General features: G+C 41.6%; 1 long non-coding RNA gene across 1 annotated transcript in view; it reads left to right on the plus strand.

Moving 5' to 3' along the window:
• The window catches only part of LOC115292206, a 74,992-nt gene that overhangs the window by 20,742 nt on the left and 26,368 nt on the right, over positions 1–27,882 (plus strand). Inside the window, exon 5 of the long non-coding RNA XR_003908857.1 lies at positions 9,184–9,264. This is a non-coding gene — a long non-coding RNA (uncharacterized LOC115292206). The remainder of the gene's footprint in view (positions 1–9,183; positions 9,265–27,882) is intronic.

Genomic DNA, 27,882 nt, shown 5'->3' on the forward strand with positions numbered 1-27,882 from the left:
TTCTGTACAGGTTGTTTACTAGGAGTTTTTCCAAGGGAATTGGAATTCAGCATTTCAAAGGCCTTTGTTTCCAGAATTTTTTTTTCAACCTACCCCCAAGACAAGTTAGTTTTATGCAGCTTACTGAAGAAGTTGTTTTTTAAAAAATGTTTATTTACTTTTGAGAGAGAAAGAGGGAGAGCATGCGCAAGCAGAGGAGGGACAGAGAGAGGAAGACACTGAATCCGAAGCAGGGTCCAGGCCCTGAGCTGTCAGCACAGAGCCCAAGGCAGGCTCGAATCCACCGATCATGAGATCCTGACCTGAGCCAAAGTCTGAGGCTCCACCCTCAGAGCCACCCAGGCGCGCTCCCGTGCCCATAGAAGTTTTTCTGAGGGTATTTGAAGGTAGGTAGTGATAGGGCCGCGTGACGCCTTCTTTGCCAAGTTTTTCCAGTTTTAGGTCGGCTGCTGTTTAAGCAGAGAGGGGCTCTGGCTGCTGCCCCGGCGGCATTACCCCCTGTCAACAGTCCTGGCCTCTCTCTAGGGCAGCCAGCTTGGGGCTGCTGCTCAAGCCGGATCCCAGCCTCTGAGTGCTTCCACCTTCACGTCCCGGTCGGTGTCGCCGCTGGCCCCTCGTGGGGCCTCGGCCCCACGGCCCGTTGGCGCCCCACCTGCCCGACGCTGAGTCTGGCCTTGGGAGCCAGGGCTGGGTACAGTCACCCTTCGGTGAGTTGGTAGCTCCCAGCAGCTCACGGTGCTGCGCACTGCCTCTGAGTCTTCTCCTTTCCCTTGGCCACTTTTAAGGAGCTAGCGCTGTGTGCAGTCCCTCAGCTCTGTGTTAATTGCTTGTACATGATGAGCTCTCACAGATGGTGAGAAAAGCGACCGATAGTTCACTTCACTTTAAGCTTTTAAGGACATAGGTATGGAGGTTGTAGGAAGTGGGTGTGTTAGGGCTGTGCAACCAAAGGAGGGGCTTTTCACGTTGGTTTAGGGAGTCAGCTGTAGTCTAGAACAGGGGTTGGCAAACTCTGGCCCTGTTGTGAATTACTGGCCCTCAACTACAGTCATTTGTTGGTTTGCATTTTCTATCACTACTTTCAGGCCAAAGTCGGGTAGTTATACTGGAAATGAATGGCCCTCAAAGCCCCGAATATTTGCTATCTGACCCTTTGCAGTAAAAGTTTGGCTTTCAGTTTACTGACAAGAAACATGGGACTTTTGGCAGAGCCCTGAGAGATTCAGGAAAGCTTCCTGCACCCCTTATACCTGTTCTGGGTGTGTGAGGTCTTAGTGATGCTTATCCATTTACCAAGATAAATCTAAGGGCACTTAACATTTGCGTGGGTCTGACGGGCTATGTGAGGTTCATAGTTGACATGTGCCCCATTACTTCCCTCTAAGATGTTATGTCACTAGGAAAGAACTACAGAGGACATTGTAATACTAGAAATAAAATAGTTGTGACTATTTGCATCTTTGTGAAGGTTTTGTGGTGTTAGATTATTTGCTTTGGTGACGTCTAGTTAGCGGAAAGCCAGTAAAAGCCGCTGACCACTCATCCTAACACATTTGTATCAGCTCCTCCTTCTTGGTCAAGGCACACAGCAGAGCTGCAGAGCTGCAGTGGTCAGTGCAAGGTCATACTCAAAAACCACGAGGATGGGAGAAGGAGTCGGTCTACTTCCTCCATCCATCCCCTGCTCCAGGTGGAATGGCCAAGGCAACAAGGTACACAGAATGTGTAGCTGATTTAATAGAGTGAATGCATCATCAGGAGCATTGCCAGATCTGCTCTACCTAAGGAGTACCTGAGCTTGCTTGTTGAGGATATCGTTTTTTCTTTAGAACCCAAGGCTGTTCTCCATAGTTGTGGTGTATCTCTCAAACAAAGGTAAAGAAAATTTTCTTGAAGCTTGAAAATAAGGCATAAATATGGGACATTTAAAATGGTTAACAGGCTCAACCAAGGATTATTGTTTATGAGATATTCCTGTGTTTGACCTTGTATTTTACCATTTATTAAAGCTCAGACATTGTAAAGTTGTTAACTTGAGTTCTGCTTGAAAGAAAAAAAGCCCACAGATTATGGTATTATTGCTCTGTAGAACAGTAACTAGTTCTGCATCCTGCCTAGCAATCATTTTTAAGGAATTTTTTTGGTTTCTTTTTCCCTGGAAATATTCAAACATTCCTTTTAAAAATGCCTTTTATTGAGGGGGCACCTGTGTGGCTCAGTTAAGCATCCGACTACAGCTCAGGTCATTATTTTGCTGTTTGTGGGTTCAAGCCCTGCATGGGGCACTGTGCTGACAGCTCAGAACCTGGAGCCTGCTTCAGATTCTGTTTCTCTCTCTCTCTCTCTCTCTCTCTGCCCTGCCCCTGCTCACACTCTGTCTCTCTGTCTCTCAAAAATAACCATTAAGAAATACCTTTAGAGGATTATGCAGCCCTGTTCCTCACATGCTCTAACCTTTACTGGTGCATACTTCTAGTGAAAGGCAGGCACAAGTCTGATTTGAAGCCTCTTTCCTTTTATGTACTCTGACTTCCCACTGGCCAAGGCAAATCATATAAAACTCAAGGGCCATGAACTGCTCCAAAGGATGTGGAAATAAATATTACCTAAATAAGTTTCTAACCTATTATAATGGCTAATTTTATGCAACAGCTGAATTGGACCATTGGACGCCCAGACAGATGGTTAAATATTATTTCTGGGGGTGTCTGTGAGGGTTTTTCTAGAAGAATTTGAATTAGTAAAGTAAAGCTGATGGCCTTCCTCAGTGCAGGTGGGCATCCCCTAAGCCATTAAGGGATTGAATAGAACAAAAAGGCAGAGGGAGGGAGAATTCTTTCTCTGCCTGATGACTGAGCTGTCGGTCTTCTGTCCTCCGCCTTCAGACTCGGCTGGAATCTATCCCTTCAGCTCTCTGGCTCACAGGCCTTTGAACTACACTACTGGCCTCCCTGCCTCCTCTAGCTTGTAGGTGGCAGATTATGGAACTTCTCAGCCTCTGTAATTGCACGAGCCAACATCTTATTATATATATTGGCTCTGTTTCTCTGGAGAACCGTGACTAATACACCTACTACAGTGAATGAACTGGAGAATTTCATTAGCAGAACCCATTGCAGATTCTTAGAACAAATAAAAATGGTCATGTGCTGTACAAAATATAAAAGAATGCAAACTGACTTCTCAGCAAAAGCAAATTGCAAATTGCACCCCCATGAATGTGTATCTCAGGCTTGGTTGAGCATAATGGAGATCATGAGTAAATTCAATGAATCCAAACATGGTTATGCCATAATCTTGTACTGGTATCCTGTAGAGACTTTTTTTTTTTAATTAATGCCAGTGTTTGCAACTTTGTAGGAGGTAAATCGATATAGATGAGGTGACAGAACTATGTTTATGAAAGACTAAGTTTACACACATTGCAAAAACATTAGGATGGAACTAAAAATTTGAGTCAGACCAAGGTAGGAGACTTTATAGCATGGGAGCCAAGTCTGGCCCATGCCCCAGTTTTTGTAAATAAAGTTTTATTGGATCATAGTCATGAGTATTCCTTTATGGTAGCCTGTGGCTGATTTTGTGCTATAATGGCAGGGTTGAATAGTTGAAACAGAGATCTAAGGGCCTATGAAGTCTAACACAGTTTGTCTCTGGCCTTTTGAAAAAAATGTTTATTTTAAGAGAGAGTGAGAAAGGGGGAGGGACAGAGAGAGAGAGAGAGAGAGAGAGAGAGAGAGAGACAGACAGACAGACAGAGGAGTCAAAGTGGGCTTTGAGCTGACAGCAGAGAGCCCAACATGGGGCTCAAACTCATAGAACTGTGAGATCATGACCTGAATGGGGGTTGGAAGCTTAACCGACTGAGCCTCCCAGGCTCAGTTTCTGGTCTTTTACAGAAAATCTTTGTTGACCTCTAATCTAGAAGGATGCCACAGGCATTATTTTTGCCTAGTCTTGAGTTGCCTTTGGAGACCCCACAGCCTACACCACCAGTGAGATGAAAGCAAGGGCAGCAGAACACACCTTGCTAATCCCACAGCCTGTGAGAAGTGGAACCTGCTGGGAGGTGTGGGGCAGGGTCTCCAGAACACCTTCCCCCTCCTTCTCTTAGAAAAATGTTTTCTGAAAAGAAAAATGTTCTGGGTATTACCATCCCTCAAGGACTGGAGAGGTTTACCTCTGTTATACACCTTGAGCTGAAAATAAGAGATATTTATGTGAAAATGTGAAAAACTCCATTTGCAGCAGTAGCGACAGGCATATGCAATGTCAGGCTGCTCTCCCCACTGACATTGCCAGGATTAAAAATAGCTGTTCTGTTTGTCCTTCAGCCCTGTATTGAACTGGAGCCTCTGAGCTGAGTTCTCCTTAGCTTCACGCTTAATGAAGCATAATTTGTATTAATAGCAGCTATTAAATCTAGAGTACTTAATAGGAATTTAGAGTGGAGGCCCTGAGTCACCAAGCTCCTCCAGCGTGGTCCCCAGAGAGCTGAGCTCCGGCCCGAATGCCAGTGGCAATGAATCTTGGGCCTGGTAAGGTGAGCAGCTGTGGTTGAGCAGGAGAAGGGCAGTACTCAAAGTCTCCCAACTCAGCCTGGAGTTTGTCCTGTCCTAGGCCCTGCTTTGGTCCCTTGGTGTACTCTGCCTGTTTCTGGAACAAAGCAGTGTCAGGCGCTGGAGAACAGGTGGACCTGGCAGTTAGACAGACGGGCATTCATGTGTCTGTTGTGTTGTGTGACCTGGCCCTCGTCCCCTTATCTCTTTGAGCCTCAGTATTTTTTATTTTTTTTTTAGCCTTGGAAGTGGTGGTAATTGAATGGGTATAATAAAAGAAATGGGAGTTGCTATGAAGAATAATATAGAAAGACACATAGAAATGAAGATTTGATGCTTGTTTTCTGCCTCTGTTTTTGTATCCTTCTGTAAAATCAGCTCTATTGTAGATGTAATTCAGAAGGACTTTTGTAGAAAATTACTATGGGAAAGAAAATAAGTCCCTTTTATTTTCTTTCAGAAGTTTATTTTGAGAGAGAGAGAGAAAAAGCACACAGGCAGGGGAGGGGCAGGGAGGGAGAGAGAGAATCCCAAGCAGGCTCCATGCTGACAGCACTGGAGCCAGAGGCACGGCCCCATGCCATGAACTCTGAGATCATGACCTGAGCTGCAATCAAGAGTTTTAGATGCCAGGGGCACCTGGGTGGCTTGGTTGGTTAAGCGTCCGAGTTTGGCTCAGGACGTGATCTCATGGGTCATGGGTTTATGAATTCAAGCCCCGCGTTGGGGCTCTGTGGTGACAGCTTGGAGCCTGAAGCCTGCTTCAGATGTTGTGCCTCCGTCTCTCCCTGCCCCTCCCCCACTTGTGCTCTCTCTCAAAAAAAAAATTAAAAAAAATATAAAAAGTTTTGGATGCTTAACTGACTAAGCCACCCAAGTACCCCACTCAAATAGCTCTTTTTAGACCTGCCTTAGGAAATATTTCCTTATTTGTCAAAGCTTCCTTTCATTAACACATGTTGTATTTGCATTTTCACTGTGTTGTAAATCCCTTCCTCAAATGTCTGTCCATCCCACCTGCCACCCTCTGGGCTCCTTTCAGGCATTGGGCAAGGAAAATATCTTTCTCATCTGTGACTTGGCATTGCCTGGCCCAGGGGCTGGTACAAAGTACATGTGTGGTTATGGGGTTGCTATGATTACTGTTATTTTATAATGAAGAAAATGTTCAACACAGGGTCTAAATGTCTATTTTAATATCATCATTAGCTACTTGCCCATGGGTGAATCACTTAGTCTGGACTTCAATTTCCACATCTGCAAAATGGGGTTAATGAGTAGAACCTCATAAGTTGTTGAGAAGAATAAATATAAAAATAGGGCACTTAGGCTATGCTTGCATCCTGTAGCTATTCTTACTAGAAGTGCCCCCCTGGTTATTACTAGCAGAGCAGGAGAGGTGAGGCACCATCAGTGCCCAGGCTGTGCTCATTCTGACAGTTGCGTGCTCCATGTGCAAGTCCTTTTCTGTGCTGGCCTGTGGGACTGGTCCATGTCGTGGAGGCCTGGCTTCATACATGGCTTCTGCTCAGCAGAATGTGAATCTTCTAAGAAATTATTAAGTTGGCGGCTTCCCTTTGGAGGATACTGTTTGAGGCAAGCCATTAAGTAACACCCTGGGTCCTTTTAAAAGCACCCAGGAGAAACTGCTTTCAACATCTACAAAAGCCCTTCATGGGGAGGATTAATGAGAGTTCTTGTCTTGGACTCAGGCAGCCAGCAGGAGGAACGGCAGTGAGGACCTGGCCAGATGCAGGCATGAGCATCTGCGCCGAGCATACATTTCCAAGGAAGCGGTGGTGCGAGAGGTGGAGAGAGTTTTTCCTGCTTTAGTAAATGGTGAGGAGCTCTGCTTCATGGATGAGCAGATGAGCCTCTAGACGGTCCAGGGTGGGAGCATAAAGCAGGGGGGTTCAACCAGGCAATTATTCAATTCTGTGATGCCGGCTTGACTGCGGTGATTCAGTCCCAGAGCGGCTCTTTGCTGGGCTGTAGACTTGAACACTAGAGTTCCTAGGACATTTGCTCCTCTGGTGTGCAGCTGTTGCGTGGACTCTGACCTGACCCTTCCCCCCGCTCCAGCTGTCCCAGCCGTTGGGGCAAGAGAGGACTGGACATTGGCAGAGCCCTAAACTGCGGAGCGACCTAAGGAGAGTCAGGGTAGGGCAGTAATAGTACAGCTGGCTCACAAAGCCACCCATTTCCTTTCCTGAGCGAGGCCCGGGTGAGGCAGTGGAGAGAAACGTGGAAACAGAGTCCCCATGCACCTGCAAGTGGGCCCAGCTTTTGTGTGCCCTTCCCTGAAAATAATACAAGATGATGAACACAAAAGTAGGTAAAAGGTACCTATTTGTTTAGAAGAAGAAATTACAGATTTTAAAAGCTGACAAAACCAGACAAATAATATTGTGCTTGAATTAACAGCCAGATGTGGCTCTGTAAAATTTTTTACTAACCTATTTTGATAGCGTATTCTTTGATTGTCAATTCAGATGGGGACAATTTTGTAATGTTATTTTCTGTAAGGACAGAAAGGTGATTCAGTCTCCCCTCTTGCATAGTTTATCAGACATTGCTGTATATTATTGGTAGATTAGGTAAACGTTCTTTCATCCTCATGAATCATTGTAGTATGTCCTGGAAATGTGAGGATTGTTATAAACTTGGGGGAAAAAATCTTATGTTTGGTGAATGCATTGTATTTCCTTCTTTGCTTGTTTGTTTCTTGTTTGGTAGTGTTCTGATCCTCATCATCTTTTCTGTCTCTTCTGTTATTTCATGGCTACCATGATGCCTTCCTTATCTTCATTTGAAACATCAGCATTTTAATCTAGTGCTATGTAAGAGGTTTAGACATTTTGGGGCTCCTGGGTGGCTCAGTCAGTTAAGCATCTGACTTCAGCTTAAGTCATGATATCATGGCTTGTGGGTTTGAGTCCTGCATTGGGCTTTGTGTGGACGGTGCAGAACTGCTTGGGATTCTGTCATTCTCTGCCCCTTTCTTACTTACACATGCATGTGTACATGTGTGTGCTTTCTCTCTCAAACTAAAAAAAAAGGCTTAGATATTTTTTCTTTTATAGTTTATTGTCAAGTTGGTTTCCATATAACACCCAGTGCTCATCCCAACAAGTGCCCCCCTCCATGCCCATCACCCCCCTTCCCTGCCCCTCCCCATCAGCCCACAGGTTGTTCTGAGCATTCAAGAGTCTCTCATGGTTTGGCTCCCTCCCTCTCCCCAACTATTTCCCCTCTCCCCCTCTCCCATGGACCTCTGTTAAGTTTCTCCTGTTCCACTTCCATGAAAACATGTGGCATCTGTCCTTCTCCACCTGACTTACTTCACTTAGCATGACACCCTCGAGGTTGTCCATGTTGCATTCTTTCTTATGGCCATGTAGTACTCCATTGTATATATAAACCACATCTACTTGATCCACTCATCAGTTGATGGACATTTAGGCTCTTTCCATGATTTGGCTATTGTTGAAAGTGCTGCTATGAACATTGGGGTACATGTGCCTCTATGCATCAGCACTTCTGTATCTCTTGGTAAATCCCTAGCAGTGCTATTGCTGATCATAAGGAAGTTCTGTTAACTTTTTGAGGAACTCCACACTGTTTTCCAGAGCAGTTGCACCAGTTTGCATTCCCACCAACAGTGTAGGAGGGTGCCCATTTCTCCACATCCTCGCCAGCATCTATAGTCTCTTGATTTGTTCATTTTAGCCACTCTGACTGGCGTGTGGTGGTATCTCAGTGTGGTTTTGATTTGTATTTCCCTGATGCTGAGTGATGTTGAGCATTGTTCCATGTGTTTGTTGGCCATCTGGATGTCCTCTTTGGAGAAGTGTCTATTCATGTCTTCTGCCCATTTCTTCCCTGGATTAGTTATTTTTTGGGAGGTTTAGATATTTTTAGATATATCAGTTCTTTCAGTTGATATTTTTGGCTTCTGTTAGGATACTTCCTTTCTGTTGTATTTGAGTTTTGGAATGATCATTAATTCTGAAAAAAATATACAAAACCAATCTGTAATTAAGGAACACAAAAAGAAATCCAAATGTATTTTTAAATGCCAGTACTTTATATTTGACTACATAATTGTGAAATCAACTTATTTTTATACAATATACATTGACTGTGTAAGAGTTTTGCCAGGCAGGTTTCTTCAGGCCATTTTCCTGCATTAGCGGTAAATTTGTATGCAGTTTTATCTGAAATTTACAGATTTTCTAGAGGAGAAATTGTGTCAGATACACTAAGATAGGCCCTGATACACAGGGACATTTAAATAATGCTATTTCCTACATAGACATGTTTTCTGTTTGTATTATTGCTTCAGGTTTGTTCCCTACATCACAAGATTTATGATAAAACTTATTTGGTTACATTCCCATAAAAAATTTTGAAATGTGTGCCAAATTTATCATTGTATATACAACATTATTAGATGTGTTCCTGAGAAGAGAGACCTTTTTATCTGGGATAGCACTGTCTAGGAGAAGGTGGATAAGCAATGAAGCCTTTGCTTATAATTGTAATCTTTCTGTGATTCTAAGAGTGTTTCACACGCTAGCTCTGACTCCATGCATTTTGAACTTGAAGTCTCTTACATTGCCAGGTGCTGTGGAGCATGTTTATGCATGTCATCTCTGGACTTGTGCCTTTGAACAAGAGGCTGGAGGAATCAGCACAGTTGGCGGTAAGTGACTGCACTGCCCTTTCGTAAAATACCTCCTAACCTGATCCCACGGCGGCTCCAGTGCCACCTACAGGCAGGGAAATGACACAGAGGGGAGGTCAGCTGGCAAAAGATGGCATTTTAACTGATTATGTTTATATATCTTGTTTTTGACAAATCATGTGACCATGAGAACACCTTGTTGGGGCTGCTATCAGGGCCGTGGGAAGGGGCTAGGCAAGTAAGGAGCATTGAGGAAAGCATCCTCAGCTTTGTTAGGATATCCACCTCTGGCGCTCACAGGAGCTCACACGGGAGGGAGGGAACAAGGGAGCCAGGCTAGGAGACAGGCCATGCAGGGTGATATGATGGGTCCATGTTGGAGGGAAGCAAGGGGAGTGGAGAGAGGAGGGACCCAGCTCAGCAAGAGGGCGGAGAAGGGATCCTTGAGGAGATAGTGTCCAAGCTGAAATCCAAATGGTGGACAGTGCTAAGTTGGACAAACAGACGAAAGAGGTGTTTGGTCTCACTGTGCCACACAGTGAGAGCAAGGGCCCAGAAGTATGGGTGTTTGCAGAGTCCAGGGATGCGCAAGTAGTTTGGTATGGCTGCAATTTAGAGTACCAGGAGAGGAAAGAAAAGAGGCTCAAAAGAAAAGCAGAGGTAGGACACAAAGGACCTAGACACCATGGTAAGGGGAGGATAGGGTTTGGGAAGTACTGGAACATAAGGTGTGATTTGCATTTAGAAGGCTCACTTGAAGCATGGTGGAATTAGAAAGGGGCAGGAAGAGACTGGGCTGGTGCACAGCCTGCTGGAGAGTGGCTGGATATGACTAGAGTGGTAATGTTTTGTTTTGTTTTGTTTTGTTTTTTGTTTTTTAAGAAAAAATAAGGAATGAGGGGGGAAAACTGGATGAGTGGGGATTTCCAAGGATAACAACACAGGTGTTTGGGTTGATGGTTATCTGAAATGAGGGGACAGAGGAAGAGAAGCAGAGAAGATGATGAGCTGCTTGAGGTTCTTAGAGTAAAGAGGCCCCATGAAGGGCCATTGAAGACACAGTGCTGGCGAGGAATCTGCCCGAGCCATGACTTGTGCAAGTCAATGAAGCCAAAAGCAGGCATGAGCTCCTCGAAGGAGACAGTGGGGTGTGAAAGAATCAAGGGCATAGCACCAAACCCTGAAAACCCTAATACTGAAGGCAGAGAAGAGGAGTGTGTTTAGGACCCTCGGAAGAAATGGTCAAGTGTAGGAGAAAGATCAGTCTCCAGGAAAGTTTTCGTGAATCTGGGCATGACCTAGAAAAGGATAGGATCAGGCAGAGCTTGGGGAAACCCAAATAGTGGCAAGCAGGTTTTCCTTTTTACAGTTTTGGGTGATTTCCCACATTGGCATCATCTGGTGGTTGGAGGGGCAAACTACTTCCACTACTTCCATTCTCTTCTTGTTTTCCTTAGAGGGACTGGAGGGAACATAAGCCCATAGTGTTCTCAGTATTTAAGGCAGACAGTCCCTGAAATGAGTAGAGAACATGAACAAATTCAAACTATGGAGGTTTTGCCTAAAATCCTATAGCTATCCCTGTGGCCTAAAATGTGAATTTGCACATGCATTTGAATTTACTAATGACAATATTTAACTCTCAGAATAATAGTTTTGTGTTGCACTCTATGTATATTAATATAGATACTCATTATCTCAGTTAATTAGCCAGAATAATGCTATATAGTTTAACACGGCAGAAGTGTATTTCCCAGTCACAACTGCTAACTGGGATAGGGTCAGTTGCAGTTCAGCCCCGTAAGGCTATTCGGGGATCCAGGCTGACAGAAGGTGCATCATCTTGAAGCTCCATTTGGAATAGTTGGCTTCATCAAGCACCAGACAGAGAGCTGTTGTGTCATGCCCTAGCTCTATCGTGCTTTGTCCCAGAAGGGGTATGTGTCACTTTGATGCCCGCTGTTTGGGCCAGACAAGTCACGCAGCCCATCTAACTGCCTAGGGGTTGGGATGCGGAGGAGTACATCCATATATGGTGGGCAGTGTATGTCTCTGCAACATCCAAAATTGTATAAATCCAAAGTCCCCCAAATCAGTGGTCAGAAAATATAAACAAAACAATAAGAAAATACCTACCAATTAATATGAACGAGTATTCAAGAAATACTTTCATTGGAAATTAAACAAATACAAATGGAAATGCATCTATGTCATTTTACAATGTGTGGTTTCATTGAAAGCAGTTTATTTTTTTAAAACCCTAGTAATTTAGATTTCATATATTTGTAATATTATAATACCACATTGACATTGCACTTATATATTTTCCAAAATTAATTTAACTAAGAGTAACTAGAGTATTTTTTTATTACTTTAATATGAAAATAAGTATAGGAAATTGAGAAAATCACAGTTATAAAGAGTTTTAGCTATTTTGCTTTTGTGGTAAAACTGAGGCTTAGCATAATTTGAATATGTCATGATATGTTTCTATCTTTGCATTCTGTAATGAGTGCACAAATACTACAGAGATAAAACACAGTCACAAGAAATTGAGTTTCAACAAAAACTTAATTCACCAACAGATTTTTTCTCATTCTAATTTATAAGGAAATTACTAGACTGTGAACTGTTAAATTTCCCAGTTTTATTATACAATACATTTTTATTTGGAAGGAAAAGCATTCAGCACCAAGTTCCTACGTCTGGAATTCTTAATTATTTAGAGAAAATAAAGCTCATAGGTAAGATTTTTTTTCTTTTAAAGAAAAGTTAGGGGGTAGTTTCATTTACTTTTCTTGGCCCCGAATCTACAATTTCATAGGCCAAGATTGAAAGTGACACTTTTTTTTTTAATTTTTAGAAAAGATTTTTACCCCCATCTAAAGAGGACCGCCCCCCCGCCCCGCAGCCTTTGGCTCTCCTTTACTCACACACTCAGGAGACTTCTGATTACATATGTGGGCTTTCCACGCATTGAACAATTCTTTGTGACATTGGCTGGGTGTTCTGTAATTCATTTCACTTCAAATTTTTTAAATATCCATTTATTTTTGAGAGAGACTGAGCATGAGTAGAGGAGGAAGAGAGAGAGAGAGAGGGAGGGAGGGAGAACCTGATGCAGGCTCCAGGATCTGAGCTTTCAGCACAGAGCCCAACATGGGGCTTGAACCCATGAACCATGAGATCATGACCTGAGCCAAAGTTGGATGCTCAACTGACTGAGCCACCCAGATGCCCCTAATTCATTTCAGTTCAGACACCATCTACTTAGAGTCAGAATCAGATCCCACAGGCTGAGGGCTCAGTCCCACACGACTGCCCAACTTTAGGTAGCAATCACAAGTCCCAGGTTGTCACCTGTACTTCTGATTGGTTATAAGTTGGAGTTCCCATAGTCCTCTCCTTGGGCTTGATAATTTGCTATAATGGCTCACAGACTCTGGGAAACTTATTTTTACAGGTTTATTACAAAGAATTTAATAAAGCTTATAAATGATAGAGCCAGGTGAAGAGATGGGGGAGGCCTAGAAGGGTTCTGAGCACACGAGCTCTTATCCCTTTGGGATTGGAGAGTGCTACTATCCTGCCATGCAGGTGTGTTTACCAACCAAGAAGCTCTTTGAACTCAGTATTATTGAGATTTTTATGGAGGATCATATGGGCTTGATTGACCATTAACTCAATCTTCAGCCCCTCTCTCCTTCCCAGAGGATGGGGACTGGGGTTGAAAATTCCAAGCTTCTAATCATGGTTTAGTCTTTCTGGTGAGCAGCTCCTACTAGGAGACCACCAAGTTACCTAAGTAGAACAAAAGACTATCCTATCACCCAGGAAATTCTGAGGGATGTAGGAGTCCTGTGTCAGGAACCAGGGTCCAAGACCAAATATTAGAACAAAACATGCATTGGAAGTTCTCGGCTTTTCTTGTCCCATTTTGAAATGCAGTCAGATCAGCACCAAACCATTTTGAACACCTAGGAAATTGATCTGAGCATTAACACTACAGTCTGCATAACTTGAGCCACAGAACTTGGCAGGTACACAGCGTGGAGAGGTGAGCTGGGGGAGAGAGAAGCCATGGAGGTTTGAGAGCTGTTTTTGCAAAGAGAGGACCAAGAAGGAGGGGAGATTTTATCACACCGGAAGAGTACAGAAAAAGCACTCCTCCCAAAGGTAGCTGGAAAGAAAAAGTGGAAATACAAGGGACTGAATGAGAAAACTGTTACCCAAAACCATTGACAGGGAGAAAGCAGGGAGGGTTCAGTTCTGTTAGGACTCTATAAACAGACAAGAGCAGAGTCAGAAATTCCAAAGCTTGATACCTGGCAGTGCTCTGGTGGAGAGGAGGGGAGAGTCCACAGGAGCAGACAGTAAGGTTCAAGGGGTTTGTGGGCCACACAAGGAGAAGCTGTTTCCCTGCTTGGAGGCCATTTGGTGGAAGGCATTTGGCCTCCTCACAGGCAGGGGTCCCAGCGGACCCTGGAGAACAGCCACATTTGCTGGTATTGCAACAAAGATGCCAGAGTGAGGTGAAACCTGGTGCTGGCTGTGTGTTGTGATTTGCTGTAATCTCTGAAACTTTTCCACCACCGATGGCATGAAAGTTTTGTGGGGCAAGCCAGCACCCAGCCACAGTCTCTGAACCTCTGCCACAGCAAGATCACACCTGGCCATTGCTCAGAGAGACCCTCCCCCTGAGGGTCAGATCAGGTCCAAGCTGCAGGGTCCCAGAAGGGAGGGGTTTGGGAACACAGTTCCATCTGAGATAAGATTTGGGAGGGAGGTGCTGCCTGGAAGGCTGATGGCTTAGACACGGGCACTGTGGAAGTGGGGAGTGGATGGAAGCCTGAGACAGGGGTGGGGTGTTTGATTTGTGGTCAGTGAGAGTGCAGAGTTCCTATGCCAGAAACTAGGAAGCTGGGTGATCCCATTTTCAGCTCTTCTAGGCATGCACATACATGCACACATGCGCATTACTGATACACCCCAGTAAGGTAAGCAGCGCCACCTAGTGGAGAACAGAACTGTTACACCAAGCACCGCCCAACTTCGTTCTCCAAGCACATGCCCTAGAAGACCAGCACAAGTCTTTCTGCCTGCTTAGTGTATGGACTATAGAGTGCTTCATAGCTTGAGTTCTAGGGGAAACTGGATGGAACTTAATTCAGGTTTCATTCTGTTCACTAGTTCATCTATACATTTTTTTCTTTTGTTTAACATATTTTTCCTTTTTCTTCTTTTTGTTCCCTCTTGGATACAGAAAGAGAAATATTTTTTATTTTCCTTTTTAAAAAATTTCTTTGCATTCTTTCACTCTTTGCAATGACATGATACTTTACATGGAAAACCCAAAAGATTCCACCAATAAAACTGCTAGTATTGATCTAAGAATTCAGCAAAGTTGCAGGATATAAAATCAATACACAGAAATTGGTTGTAGTCCTATACACCAACAATGAACCAACAGAGAAATCAAGGAATTGGTCCTATATACAATTGCACCAGAAACCATAAAATACCTCGGAATTAATCTAATCAAAGAGGTGAAAAATCTATACACTGAAAACTATTGAAAGCTTATCAGAGAAACAGAAGAAGACACCAAAAATTGGAAAAATATTCCATGCTCATGGATTGGAAAAATAAATATTATTAAAATATCAATACTACCCAAAACAATCTACATTTCAATGCAATCCCTATCAAAACAACACCAGCATTTTTCACAGAGCTGGAACAAACAATCCTAAAATTTGTATGGAATCAGAAAAGATCCTGAATAGTCAAAGCAATCCTGAAAAAGAGAACCAAGGCTGGAGGCATCACAATTCCAGACTTCAAGCTGTATTACAAAGCTTTAATCATCAAACAGTATGGTACTGGCACAAAAACAGACACATACATCAATAGAACAGAATAGAGAACTCAGAAATGGACCCACAAACATATGGCCAACTAATCTTTGACAAAGCAGGAAAGAATATCCAATGCAATAAAAGACAGTCTCTTCAGCAAATGGTGCTGGGAAAACTGGACAACGACATGCAAAAGGATAACCTGGAACACTTTCTTACACCATACATAAAAATAAACTCAAAATGGATGAAAGACTTAAATGTGAGACAGGAAGCCATCAAAATCCTAGAGAAGAAAGTAGGCAAAAACCTCATTGACCTTGGGTGTAGCAACTTCTTACCATGACTCCAGAAAAAAGTCGGGGGTGGGGGGTGGGGGGGGAAGCAAAAAAGAACTTCTGGGACCTCATCAAGATAAAAAGCTTCTGCACATTTAAGGAAACTAAAAGGCCCATGTAGCAAAACTAAATGGCAACCAAAGGAATGGGAGATGACTTGCAAACGACATATCAGATAAAGTGTTAGTATCCAAAATCTATAAGAACTTATCAAACTCAACACTGAAAACCCAGATAATCCAGTGAAGAAATGGGCAAAAGACATGAATAGACACTTTTCCAAAGAAGACACCCAGATGGCTAACAGACACATGCAAAAATGCTCAACATCACTCATCATCAGGGAAATACAAATCAAAACCACCTGTCAAATGTCTAAAATGAACATCAGGCAACAACAGTTGTTGGCCAGGATGTGGAGAAAGTGGAACACTTTTGTACTGCTGGTGAGAATGCAAATTGGTGCAGCTACTCTGGAAAACAGTCCCTCAAAAAGTTAAAATTAGAACTACCCTATGGCCCAGCAATTGTATTATTAGGTATTTGTCCAAATGATACAGGTGTGCTGTTTCAGAGGGGGCGCATTTACCCCAATATTTATAGTAGCACTATCAACAATGTCAAAGTATGGAAAGAGCCCAAATGTGCATTGACTGATGAATCAATAAAGAAGATGTGGTATATATACACAATGGAATATTGGCAATCAAAAAGAATGAACTCTTGGCATATGCAACAATGTGAGTAGAATTAGAGTATTTATGCAAAACAAAATAAGTCATAGACAAATATGACTTCACTTATGTGGGATTTAAAATACAGAATAGATGAACAAAAGAGTAGGGAAGCAAATAACAAAAACAGGGAGGGAGACAAAACAGAAGAACAAACAGCGTTGCTGAAAGGGGTTTGGGTGGGGGGGATAGGCTAAGTGGGCAAGGGGCATTAAGGAGGGCACTTGTTAGAATGAGCCCTGGGTGTTATATATAGGGGACGAATCACTAGATTCTACTCCTGAAATAATTATTGTACTATGTGCTAACCAGGATACAAATTTTAAAAAAAGAAAAAAAACCCCATGCTCTTAAGTGTTCTTATCACTTAGGAAAATACAAGGATATAGGAGCCCTTTATAAATATTGAATATATTTCTTTTTTTTTCCTGGTCATAATATATTTATTTTTAAGGAAACTTTTTTTAACTTTATTTCAGAGAGAGAGAGAGACAGAGACAGGGAGTGAGGGTGGGGAAAGGGAGAGGAGAGAGAGAGAGGGAAATTTATTTCTGAGAGAGGGAGAGAGCACATGTGTGTATGAGCAGGGGAGGGGCAGAGAGGAAGAGGAAGAGAGATCTCATGCAGGTTCCACACTGTCAGTGCAGAGCCCAACATGGGGCTTGAACTGATGCGCTGTGAGATTATGACGTGAGCTGAGATGAAGAATCAGAAGCTCAACTGCCTGAGTGACCCAGGTGCCCCATCCAGGAAACTCTTAAAATGAAGTTTTTTTAACCTTTATTTTCTTTTAATTCCTGTATAGTTAACATGCAGTGTTATATTAGTTTCAGGTGTACAAGGTCATCATAAAACAAATCTGTATTTTGCTCCTTCCTTATCAAGATAAGTGTACTCTTACTTCCTTTAACTTATTTCACCATTCCCCCCACCCACCTCACCTCTGGTAATCATCAGTTTGTTCTGTGTAGTTAAGAATTTATTTTTTTGGTTTGTCTTATTTTCCCCTTTATTCATTTGTTTTACTTTTTAAATTTTAAATATGAATGAAATCATATGGTATTTGTCTTTCTCTGACTTAATTTACTTAGCAGAACACTGTAGCTCCATCCATGTTGTTGCAAATGGCAAGATTTCATTCCTTGTTATAGCTGAACAATATTACACTGCATCTATACAACAACTGTATCAGTTTATCTATTGATGGGTACTGGGCTGCTTCCATAATTTAGCTACTGCAAATAATGCTGCAATAAACATAACGTTGTATATATCCTTTCAAATTAATATTTTCCTGTTCTTTGGGTAAATAGCCAGTAGTGCAATTACTGGATATTATTGTTCTATTTTTAATTTTTTGAGGAACCTCTATACTGTCTCCCATAGTGGCTGCAACAGTTTGCATTCCCACTAACAGTGCAAGAGGGTTCCTTTTTTCTCCATAACTTCGCCAACACTTGTTTCTTGTGAAGTTTGAGGTGATATTCTCATTGTGGTTTTGATTCACATTTTGTTGATGATGAATGATGACGAGCATCTTTTCATGTGTCTGTTGGCCATCTTTATGTCTTCTTTGGAGAAATGTCTTTTTTTGTTTTCTGCCCATTTTTAATTGGACTATTAGTTTTTTGGTGTTGAGGTGTATATCTTCTTTATTTTGAATACTAACCTTTTATTGAATATGTCATTTGCAAATATCTTCTCCCATTTAGTATGTTGTCTTTTTAGTTTTGTTGGTTGTTTCCTTTGCTGTGCAGAAGCTTTTTACTTCGATGTAGACCCAATAGGTCACTTTTTCTTTTGTTTCCATTGCCTTAGGAGACCTGTCTAGAAAGATACTGTTATAGCCAGTGTCAGAGAAATTACTGCATATGTTCTCTTTTAGGATTTTTATCATTTCAGTAGTCCAGTTTCGTTCTTTTGCATGTAGCTGTCAAGTTTATCCAGCACCATTTGTTGAAGATACTGTCTTTTCCCCATTGCATATTCTTGCCTTCTTTGTTGAAGATTAATTGACCATGTAATTGTGGGGTTATTACTGGGCTCTTTGTTCTGTTGATCTGTGTCTGTTTTTGTGTCAGTACCAGAACGGTTTTGATTATTATAGCTTTATAGTATAACTTAAAGTCTGGGATTGTGATACCTCCAGCTATGCTTTTCTTTTTCAAAATTGTTTTGGCTGTTCAGAGTCTATTGTGGTTCCAAATAAGTTTTAGAATTGTTTGTTATAGTTCTGTGGAAAATTCTGTTGGTATTCTGATAGGGATTGCATTAAATCTGTAGATTGCTTTGGGTAGTATGGACATTTTAACAGTATTTGTTCTTTCAATTGTTGAGAATGGAATGTCTTTCCATTTCTTTTTGTCCTCTTCAATTTCTTTCACCAGTGTGTTACAGTTTTTAGACAGGTCTTTCTTTTTTTTCTTAACCTCCGTGGTTAAGTTTATTCCTAGGTATCTCATTACTTTGGGTGCAAATTGTTAATGGTATTGTTTTTTCAGTTTTTTTTCCTGCCACTTCATCTTTAGCATATAGAAATACAGTGGATTTCTGTGCATTGACTTTGTATTCTGCAACTTTAGTGAATTTCATTATCAGTCTAGTAGGGTGTGTGTGTGTGTGTGTGTGTGTGTGTGTGTGTGTGTGTGTGTGTGTGTGTGTGTGTGTTTGTGTAATCTGTACAGTTTCTGTATGTAGTATCATGCCATTACACAGAGTGTATGTTTTACTTCTTCCTTGCCAATTTAGATGGCTTTCATTCCTTTTTCCTATCTGATGGCTGTGGCTAGGACTTCTAGTACCATGTCGAATAAAAGTGGTGAGCATGGACATTCTTGTCTCACTTCTGATCTTAGGGAGGAAAGTCTCAAGTTTTCCCCATTGAGTATGATGTTAGCTATGTGTTTTTCCTATATGGCCTTTATTAAGTTGAGATATGTTCTGTCTAAACCTACTTTGTTGAGGGTTTTATTTTTATCATGAATGGATGTTATACTTTGTCAGATGCTTTTTCTGCTTCTATTGGAATGATTATATGGTTTTTATCATTTCGCTTGTTGATATGATGTATCATCTCACATTGATTTGTGAATATTGAATCACCGTTGGACCCCATGAATAAATCCCTCTTCATTATGGGGAATTAATTTTTTTTTTACTGTAATGGCATATTTGGTTTGCTAATGTATCATTGAGGATTTTTATTTATCAGAGATATTGGCCCATTGTTCTATTTTTTTGTGCTGTCTTTAACTGGTTTTGGTATCAGTAATGCTTTGCTTATGGGCTGAATTTCAAATTTTTCCTTTGTCTTCTATTTATTGGAATAGTTTGTGAATAGGTATTAACTCTTCTTTAAATGTTTGGTAGAATTCATTTGTGAAACTGTGTGGTCATGGACTTTTTTTTGGGTAATATTTTGATTACTGATTCAACATCATTGCTGTTAATTGGCATTTTAAAACTTTCTGCATTTTCCTGCTTAAGTTTTGGGAGGTTCTATAGTTGTCAGAATTTATTCATTTCTTCTAGATTGTCCAATTTGTTGGGATATAATTTTTCATATTTTCTTATAATCCTTTGTATTTTTATTTTGTTGGATGTTATTTCTCCTCTTTCATTTTTGATTTTATTTGAATCCTCTGTCTCTTTTGATGAGTTTGACTAAATTTTTTTCCAGTATTGTTGATCTTTTCAAAACACTAGCTCCTGGTTGCATTGATCTGTTGTTTGTTTTTTTTGTTTGTTTGTTTGTTTCTATTTCATTTATTTCTGCTCTAGTCTTTATTTCCTTCCTTCTACTGGTTTAGTGTTGCTTGTTCTTTTTCTAGCTTCTTAAGGTGTAATATAAGGTTGTTTATTTCAAACTTTTATTGCTTCTTGAGATAGGCCTGTATTGCTATAAACTTCCCTCTTAGAGCAGCATTTGCTGCATTCCAAAGATTTGGACCTTTATGTTTTATTTATTTATTATTTTTTAGTGTTTATTTTCAAGACAGAGACAGAGCATAAGCAGGGGAGAGGCAGAGAGAGGGAGACACAGAATCTGAAACAGAGCCTGAAGCAGGGCTTGAACCCAGGAACCACAAGATTATGACCTGAGCTGAAGTGAGATGCTTAACTGACTAAGCCACCCAGGTGCCCCTGGACTGTCATGTTTTCATTTGTTTCTGTGTAAAGTTCTATTCTTTTATTTCCTGGTTGACCCATTTGTTGTTTACTACTATGACTTTTTAAAATGTTTGTTTATTTTGAGAGAGAGAGAGAGGGAGAGCGAGAATCCCAAGTAGGCTCTGCACTGTCAGCACAGAGCCTGACACAGGGCTTGATCTCACTAACCATAAGATAATGATCTGAGCTGAAATCAAGAGTTTGATGCTCAACCATTCGAGCCACCCAGGTGCCCCTAGTAGTTTGGTATTTAACCTTCATGAATTTGTGGTCTTTTCAGAATTTTTCTTGTTGTTGATTACTAGTTTCACAGCATCGTGGTTAGAAAAGATGCATGGTGTGACTTGCATCATTTCAGATTTGATGAAGCTTATATGATCTCTTCTGAAGAATGTTTCTTTTTTTTTATAATAGTTTATTGTCAAATTAGTTTCCATATAACAGCCAGTGCTTCTCCCCACAAGTGCCCCCCACCATGACCATCCTCCCTCCCCCTCCCCCTTCAGTCCATGGTTCATTTTCAGTATTCAGTAGTCTCCCTTGATCTGTGTCCCTCACTCTTCCCTGCTCTCTTTCCCCCTTCCTCTCCCCATGGTCCCCTGCCAGGTCTCTCCTGTTAGACCTATGAATGCAAACATATGGTTTGAAGAATGTTTCATGCGCACTTAAAGAGACTGTGTGTTCTGCTGTTTGGGGATGGAATGTTTGAATATATATTATTGTTAGGTCAATCTGGTCCAGTGTCTCATTCAAAGCCACACTTTCATTATTTATTTTCTGTTTGTATTGTGTATCCATTGACAGTAAGAGGAGTGTTGGAAGTCCCTTGCTATTACTGTATTACTCTCCATTATTTCCTTTATGTTTGTTATTAGCTGCTTTATGTATTGGGGGGTCTCCATGTTGGGTCCATAAATATTAACAATTGTTATATCTTCCTGTTGGATATCCCCCTTTTTGATTATATAGTGTCTTTCTTTGTCTCTTATTAGAGTCTTTGTCTTATAATTTTTTTAAAGTTTATTTATTTTTGAAAGACAGAATATGAGCAGGGGAGGGGAAGAGAAAGAGGGAGACATGGAATCTGAAGCAGGCTCCAGGTTCCAAGCTGTCAGCACAGAACCCAATGTGGGGCCCAAACTCAAGAACCATGAGATCATGATCTGGTTGAAGTCAGATGCTCAACCGACTGAGCCACCCAGCCTCCCCTACAGTCTTTGTTTTAAAGTCTATTTTGTCCAAGAGATGCCTGAGTAGAGTAGTCAAGTGTCCAACTCTTGAGCTTGAGTAAGGTCATGATCTCATGGTTTGTGGGTTCAAGCCCCAAATCAGGCTCTGTGCTGATGGTGGGGAGCCTGCTTGGGATCCTCTCTCTTTCTCTGCCCCTCCCCAGATTGTGCTCTCTCCCTCTCTCTCAAAATAAATAAATGAAACTCAAAAAAATTCCATTTTTTCTGATATAAGGATTCCTACCCCAGCTTGCTTTTCAGTTCCATTTGCATGATAAATGATTTTTCATCCTTCACTTGCAATCTGTGTGTGTCTTTAGGTCTGAAATAAATCTCTTGTAAGCAGCATATGGATGGGTCTTTTTTTAAAATCCATTCCATCACCCTATGTCTTTTTATTGGAGCATTAATCCATTTACATTTAAAGTAATTATTGATAGGTATGTACTGTTTACTATTTTGTTACTTGTTTTATGGTTGTTTTCATAGTTCTTTGTTCCTTTCTTCTCTTGCCCTCTTCTCTCATGGTTTGCTGGCTTTCTTTAGTGATATACTCTGATTCCCTTTTTTTTTTTGTTTTTGCATATCTCTTCTGGATCTTGGATTTGTGGTTACTATTAGGTTTATATATAATATCTTATGCATATAGCAATCTATATTAAGTGGATGGTCCCTTATGTTTGAACCATTATTTACTCCCCTCCTTTGACCACCCCCCCATTTTAGATACATGCTGCATAATTTGCATCCTTTTATTTTGTTAGCCCCTTGACTGATATTTATTTATATACTTATTTTTACTGCTTTTGTGCTTTCTACATTCCTTACTTCTACTTATGGTCTTTACTTTCTACTCAGTGAATCCCCTTTCACATTTCTTGTAGTGCTGGTTTAGTCATCATCAATTCCTTCAACTTTTGTTTGCCTGGGAAACTCTTCCTCTCCTTGTATTCTGAATGACAGCCTTGCTGGATAGAGTATTCTTGGTTGCAGGGTTTGTTTGTTTTTTTCATTTTAGCACCTTGAATATATTATGTCACTCTCTTCTGGCCTGCACACTTTCTGCTGAAAAACCAGCTGATAGCCTTTTGGGTTTTCCTTGTGTGGAACTGTTTTCTTTTTTGTGGTTTGAATTGTTTTCTCTTTATCATTACTTTTTGCCATTTTAATGACTGTGCCTTGTAGTGTACCTCCTTGGATTTATTTTGTTTGGGTCTTTCTCTACCTCCTGGATCTGGATTTCTCTTTTCTTTTCCAGGTTTGGGAAATTTTCAGTTATTATTTCTTCAAGTAAATTTTCTGTTCCCTTTTCTCTCTCTTCTCTTTCTGGGATTCCTATTATGCAAATGTTATTGTGCTTGCTGGTGTTGCAAAATTTCCTGAGCCTATTTTCATTTTGCAGGGTTTTTTTCTCTCATCTGCTTAGCTTGACTACTTTTTATTTCTTGGTCCTATAGGTTGCTTATCCTTTCTTCTGCTTGCTCTGGTCTACTATTTTTAGTTTCATTTATGGTATTCTTCATCTCTGATTGGTTCTTTTTTTTAAATCTCTTTAAGAGTCTCACTGATGTTCTCCACTGTCTTTTCATGTCCAGTGAGTATCTTTATGATTATTACTGGCTCTATCCAGTCATACTACTTCTCTCTGTTTCACTTGGGTCTCATGATGTGCTTTTGTCCTGTTCTTTCATTTCGGACATACTCCTCTGTATCTTCATTTTGTCTAAATCTCTATGTCTGTTTCTGTGTGCTAGGAAAGTCAGCTATGTCTCTTGCTCTTGAAAGTATTGGCTTTATGAAGAAGACGTCCTGTTTACCAGGACCTGGTGCTTTGGAAGTGTCACTTCCTGTGTGTTGCATGTCCTGCTATTGTGGCTGAACTCTTTTCTTCCTTCAGTTGATGAAGTGGCTCTCTTTGCCTTTGTGTGCAGTCTTGCTCCCTGTGGTATTAGTTGGCCAGTCTTGAGTTGAGTCATACCAGGCATTTGCCAGAGGTGCAGTAACACCAAACTGCCGGGAACTTGACTTACATTGTCCTCTGAGAAGGTTTGTGTGATGGGCTGTCGTCAGACCAGCTTTCTGTCCCCAGTCCTCTGCCGGGGCACTAGCTGGACTGCGTGTGTGGTTCCTGCCCTCTTCTCAGGGCAGGAGTCACTTTGAAGTGGTCTGCTCCCTTTTAGGGCTGCTTACACACTTCCAGGCTATGGAACCACTTTGATGGGCTCCAGCCAAGAATATCTTGGAGGGCATTGTTCTGCAAAGTGTGGGTGAGAGGGAAGTGTGGTGTTAGAAATGTTTGCACTGGTCTTCTGAGGGGAAGAACCTGCAGCACCAGGGCTGAGGCAAGCCAGGTTGGAGGAGGGACCAAAGAGAGGTGGGGTGTGGCAGGACTCAGAAAGTTAGGTAGCAAGTGTTGGTGCTCTGGTGGTTCCTGCAGTTGGCTGTGTGTTTGTACTGTGGGGGGGGGGAGGGAAGTCAAACTGGCCATCTCCTTTGTTCCTGAAGGAGTGTCCTAATGACTCAGAACTAGCTTTGAGATTAATAAACAGCTCTCCCTTCTGTATGTTTCAGACATTTTTCAAACTGCTACTTCTATGCTGCATTTCTGTGGGCTATATGTTGTGGGGACTCCATTTCGTCTTGCCCTCCTGGCTCTCCCAGAGCTGAGCAAGGCTGGTTTTTTAAAATTCCAGGTAAGAGCTCATTAAGTTCAGCCCCTCTGGTTTTCATACCCAAATATTATGGGTTTTATATCTTTCCCCTTTGGGCTTCCCAGTGTGACAGTCTGTTTTCCTCCCCTGTCCCTGGCCATGGATTCCCCCCTCCTGGAAACAGCCCCCCAGATCTGTTTTGCTCTCCAGTACATCCCCACCATTCCTACTCTCTTCAGTGTGACATCTTCTTGACATTTAGTGTGTGGCATTTGTCTGCCAGTCTTTGGGTGATTTTCTGGGTTATTTACACTGATATGAGTGTTATCTATTGTCCTATGGGACAGGGTAGGCTTAGGGTCATCCTACTCTGCCATTTTCCCAGCAATCTCTTCTTAAAGAAGTTTTAAAAATACATTTTTACAAATGAGGTTTTAGACTTTCAATTACCTATGTTTTAATTGCATATTTAGGAGAAGCCCTTACTTATCAGACAATATCTTGCTCTCTCTTTGAGACTTATAATCTCTGAATATCCTTTTAAAACTATAAATTATAAAATATTTGTATAAATTATAGAGTACTAAGTTCACAGCTGTGTTTTAAAAACGGTAGTTGGCTCAACAGATAACAAGAAGCCTGGGGTTCAAATGGAGGCAGTGGGGAACCAGGCTGTTTCCATGGCTCAACAAAGCCACCAGGAGCTCAGGCTTCTTTGAATGGCTCCATACTGTCACGCCTGGCATGCCTGCCTCTGCCGTGAGCTGGGTGTCGTTGGGTTACAAGGTGGCTGCTGCCCATAGGAGCCTGTCTGCCATGGTCTGGCAGCAGTCGGAAGAAGAGGAAAGGCAAAGGCTACCTACTAACAAAGCCTTATTTTGGTTTTGTTTTATTTTAAGTTTTTTTTAAATGTTTATTTTGAGAGAGAGCATGTGCATGCACAAGCAAGTGAGAGAGGGACCGAGAAAGAAGGAGAGAGAGAATCCCAAGCAGACTCCAGTGTGGGCTTGGACCAAAATCAAGAATCAGACATGTAACCAAATGAGCCACCAATGGGCCCCCAAAGCCTTGTTTTGAAATTCAGGCAAGAATATCTCCCCCAGGGTCTTCCCCACTCCATCTTATTGGCCAGAACTGAGTGAAGTGGTCATGCTTAGCAGCCAGGGCTGGGAGACTGGATAGTTTAAATTGTTCTGTTAGTGAGAATGTGCAAATATGGGAACAGATACAGAATAGGCAGTTAGCAAGGGCTGCTGAACTTATTTTGAATTAAAGTTACTTTTGTAATTTAAAACTTTACATGTACATATTTATTTGACCAGTGCATGAGTAACCTTCTTCATTTTATTTATATTTGGCCACTACAAGTTTTCCTTCCCAAAAGAGAACTTAGAGTACTTCTCAGCTCTGTTCTTATGGCTTTCTCTATTTGACACTGGGATATTTATCTTTCTTCTCTTTTTAAATAAAAGGAGCTCTGGTTATTTTTAAAATAAAATGAGGACTCTTTTGGTTAATTTGTGTGGTGAGAATGAAGATACAAACAGACCTAATTAAGGAAATACGACATGTCTTAACACACAAGGTGAAGTGTATAGAATGATTAATAGACAATGAAACATTAACTTTCCTAGCTTTGTTCTATGTTTTAATTCCTTCTGAATTTGCTCATGTAAAAGCCAAAGTGGGTGTTCTCGCTTTTAAAAAATTATTATTTTTTAAATTTAGATCCAAGTTAGTTAATGTGTAGTGTAATGATGATCTCAGGAATAGAATTTAGTGATACATCACTTACATGTAACACCCAGTGTTCATCCCAACAAGTGTCCTCCTTAATGCCCCTTGCTCATTTAGCCCATCCCCCGCCCTAAACCCCTCCTGCAACCTTCATTTGTTCTCTGTATGTCAGAGTCTCATATGGTTTGTCTCCCTCCCTGTTTTTGTATTATTTTTGCTCCTTTTCCTTTATGTTCATCTGTTTTGTATCTTAAATTCCACATGAGTGAAGTCATATGATATTTGTCTTTCTCTGACTGACATCACTTAGCATAAAACTCTCTTGTTCCAACCACATTGTTGCAAATGGCAAGATTTCATTCTTTTTAATCACTGATTAATATTCTCTTGTATATATATTCCACATCATCTCTATCCACTCATTAGTCAATGGACAATTGGCAAAGCAGGTGTTCTTGATCAGCGGGCAGCTCTCCCTCCAGTGCCCCATCTCCTGGTTCTGCCATTGTCCACTTCTGCTACCAAGGTTGCATATTGATCTGCATTTGGTGGCAGAAGGGGAAGAACCCAGGAAACTCTTCGCCACAGGTTTATAAGGGCCAGGCTAAGAGTGGCTGGCATCACTTCTGTGCACATGCCATTGGCTAGAACTTCATCACAGGACCACACTAACCGGGACCGTGTAGTGAGGAAGGGGTGCTGAGAACTGCTTGCCAGGAAGAAGAAGGGGTTCAGGAAAGAGCTAGTCTATCTTTGCTACACAGTCGATGAGGCTACTCAATATTTACCAGGTCCTTCTGGCAAACACTGGTTATGTCTGGTAATTAAAGTTTAGTGGGGCTATATTTCTCTCCTCCACAATTTTACTGCAGAAATATCACAACAAGAATTTCCTAAACTCAATTCTAGTGAATGTATAAGAATTTAGACAACAGTCACATGAGCTGTGCTTTTACATAAGGAAGTACCCCCTCTTTAGTAATGGCTAGGAGTGCCTTGAGTGGCAGGTTCACCTCAGGGAGGACCCGAACGTACTCAAGATATTCTGATGGCAGAACAAGCCAGCCGTAGAGTTGAGTAACTGGATGGAGTGCTCTGGAAAGTGGGGGTTCACAGAGACAGCGGGGTTCTAGACTTCAGTGCTGTTCTGAAGAAAGTAGGCTGTTGTGCTTGCTTGCTTACCTGTTGTTAACACAGGAGCCATGGAGACCCAGACCATCTCTGTAGGCAGCCACATATCATGAGCCACTTCTTCATCTCATGAACTCAAATTAGTTTACTGTTATTAGTAATAGTATTATTGTGAATCACAGGAGTGAAAGGGTTGACCTAGTGAACCTGATGGCTCCTGTCCTGCTGTCTTCACTAGTCTCAGCTCAAGGCTCCATTCACACTCTGGATCCCTCCTTCCTCACACAGGAAAGTTGTCTAATTGTAAATATGTCTGTTCTCTTATCTGTACATGTTCTTGAAAATACATATAGTTTTGTGTGCAGCTATTGTTAATTTATATTTATTTGATTGGGTTCGTATCTCATTCTGTTAATTTTTTTCCTCCCTTTTTGCTATTCTTACATGATCTACCTATGTTGCTAAGTGTCTTAGGTTGGATTTCCAGGGCACAGACTCTAAGATAGAGATTAGTAGGAAGGAAGTTTACTAGGAATGTTTGTGCTCCAGGGTCAACCCGTGGAAGGGAGGGTGGGAGGGAGGGAGGCAGGACTGGGCAGGAGGACCTGATCTGTGGTGCAGATCTCAGCGATCTGATGGGAGCTCTGGAGATAGGCTAGTCCAGCAGTCTCCCTGACTTAACGCAAGACACCTGGCGGCAAGCCATCAACATCTTTTTGGAGGTAGGGGTTCCTTGGAAGTGCTGAGGTCACGGACTGGGGTGAGGGGCTGCTTTGGTCAAGAACAGT

The sequence above is a fragment of the Suricata suricatta genome, chromosome 5, assembly GCF_006229205.1.
Source record: "Suricata suricatta isolate VVHF042 chromosome 5, meerkat_22Aug2017_6uvM2_HiC, whole genome shotgun sequence".
Lineage (NCBI taxonomy): Eukaryota > Metazoa > Chordata > Mammalia > Carnivora > Herpestidae > Suricata > Suricata suricatta.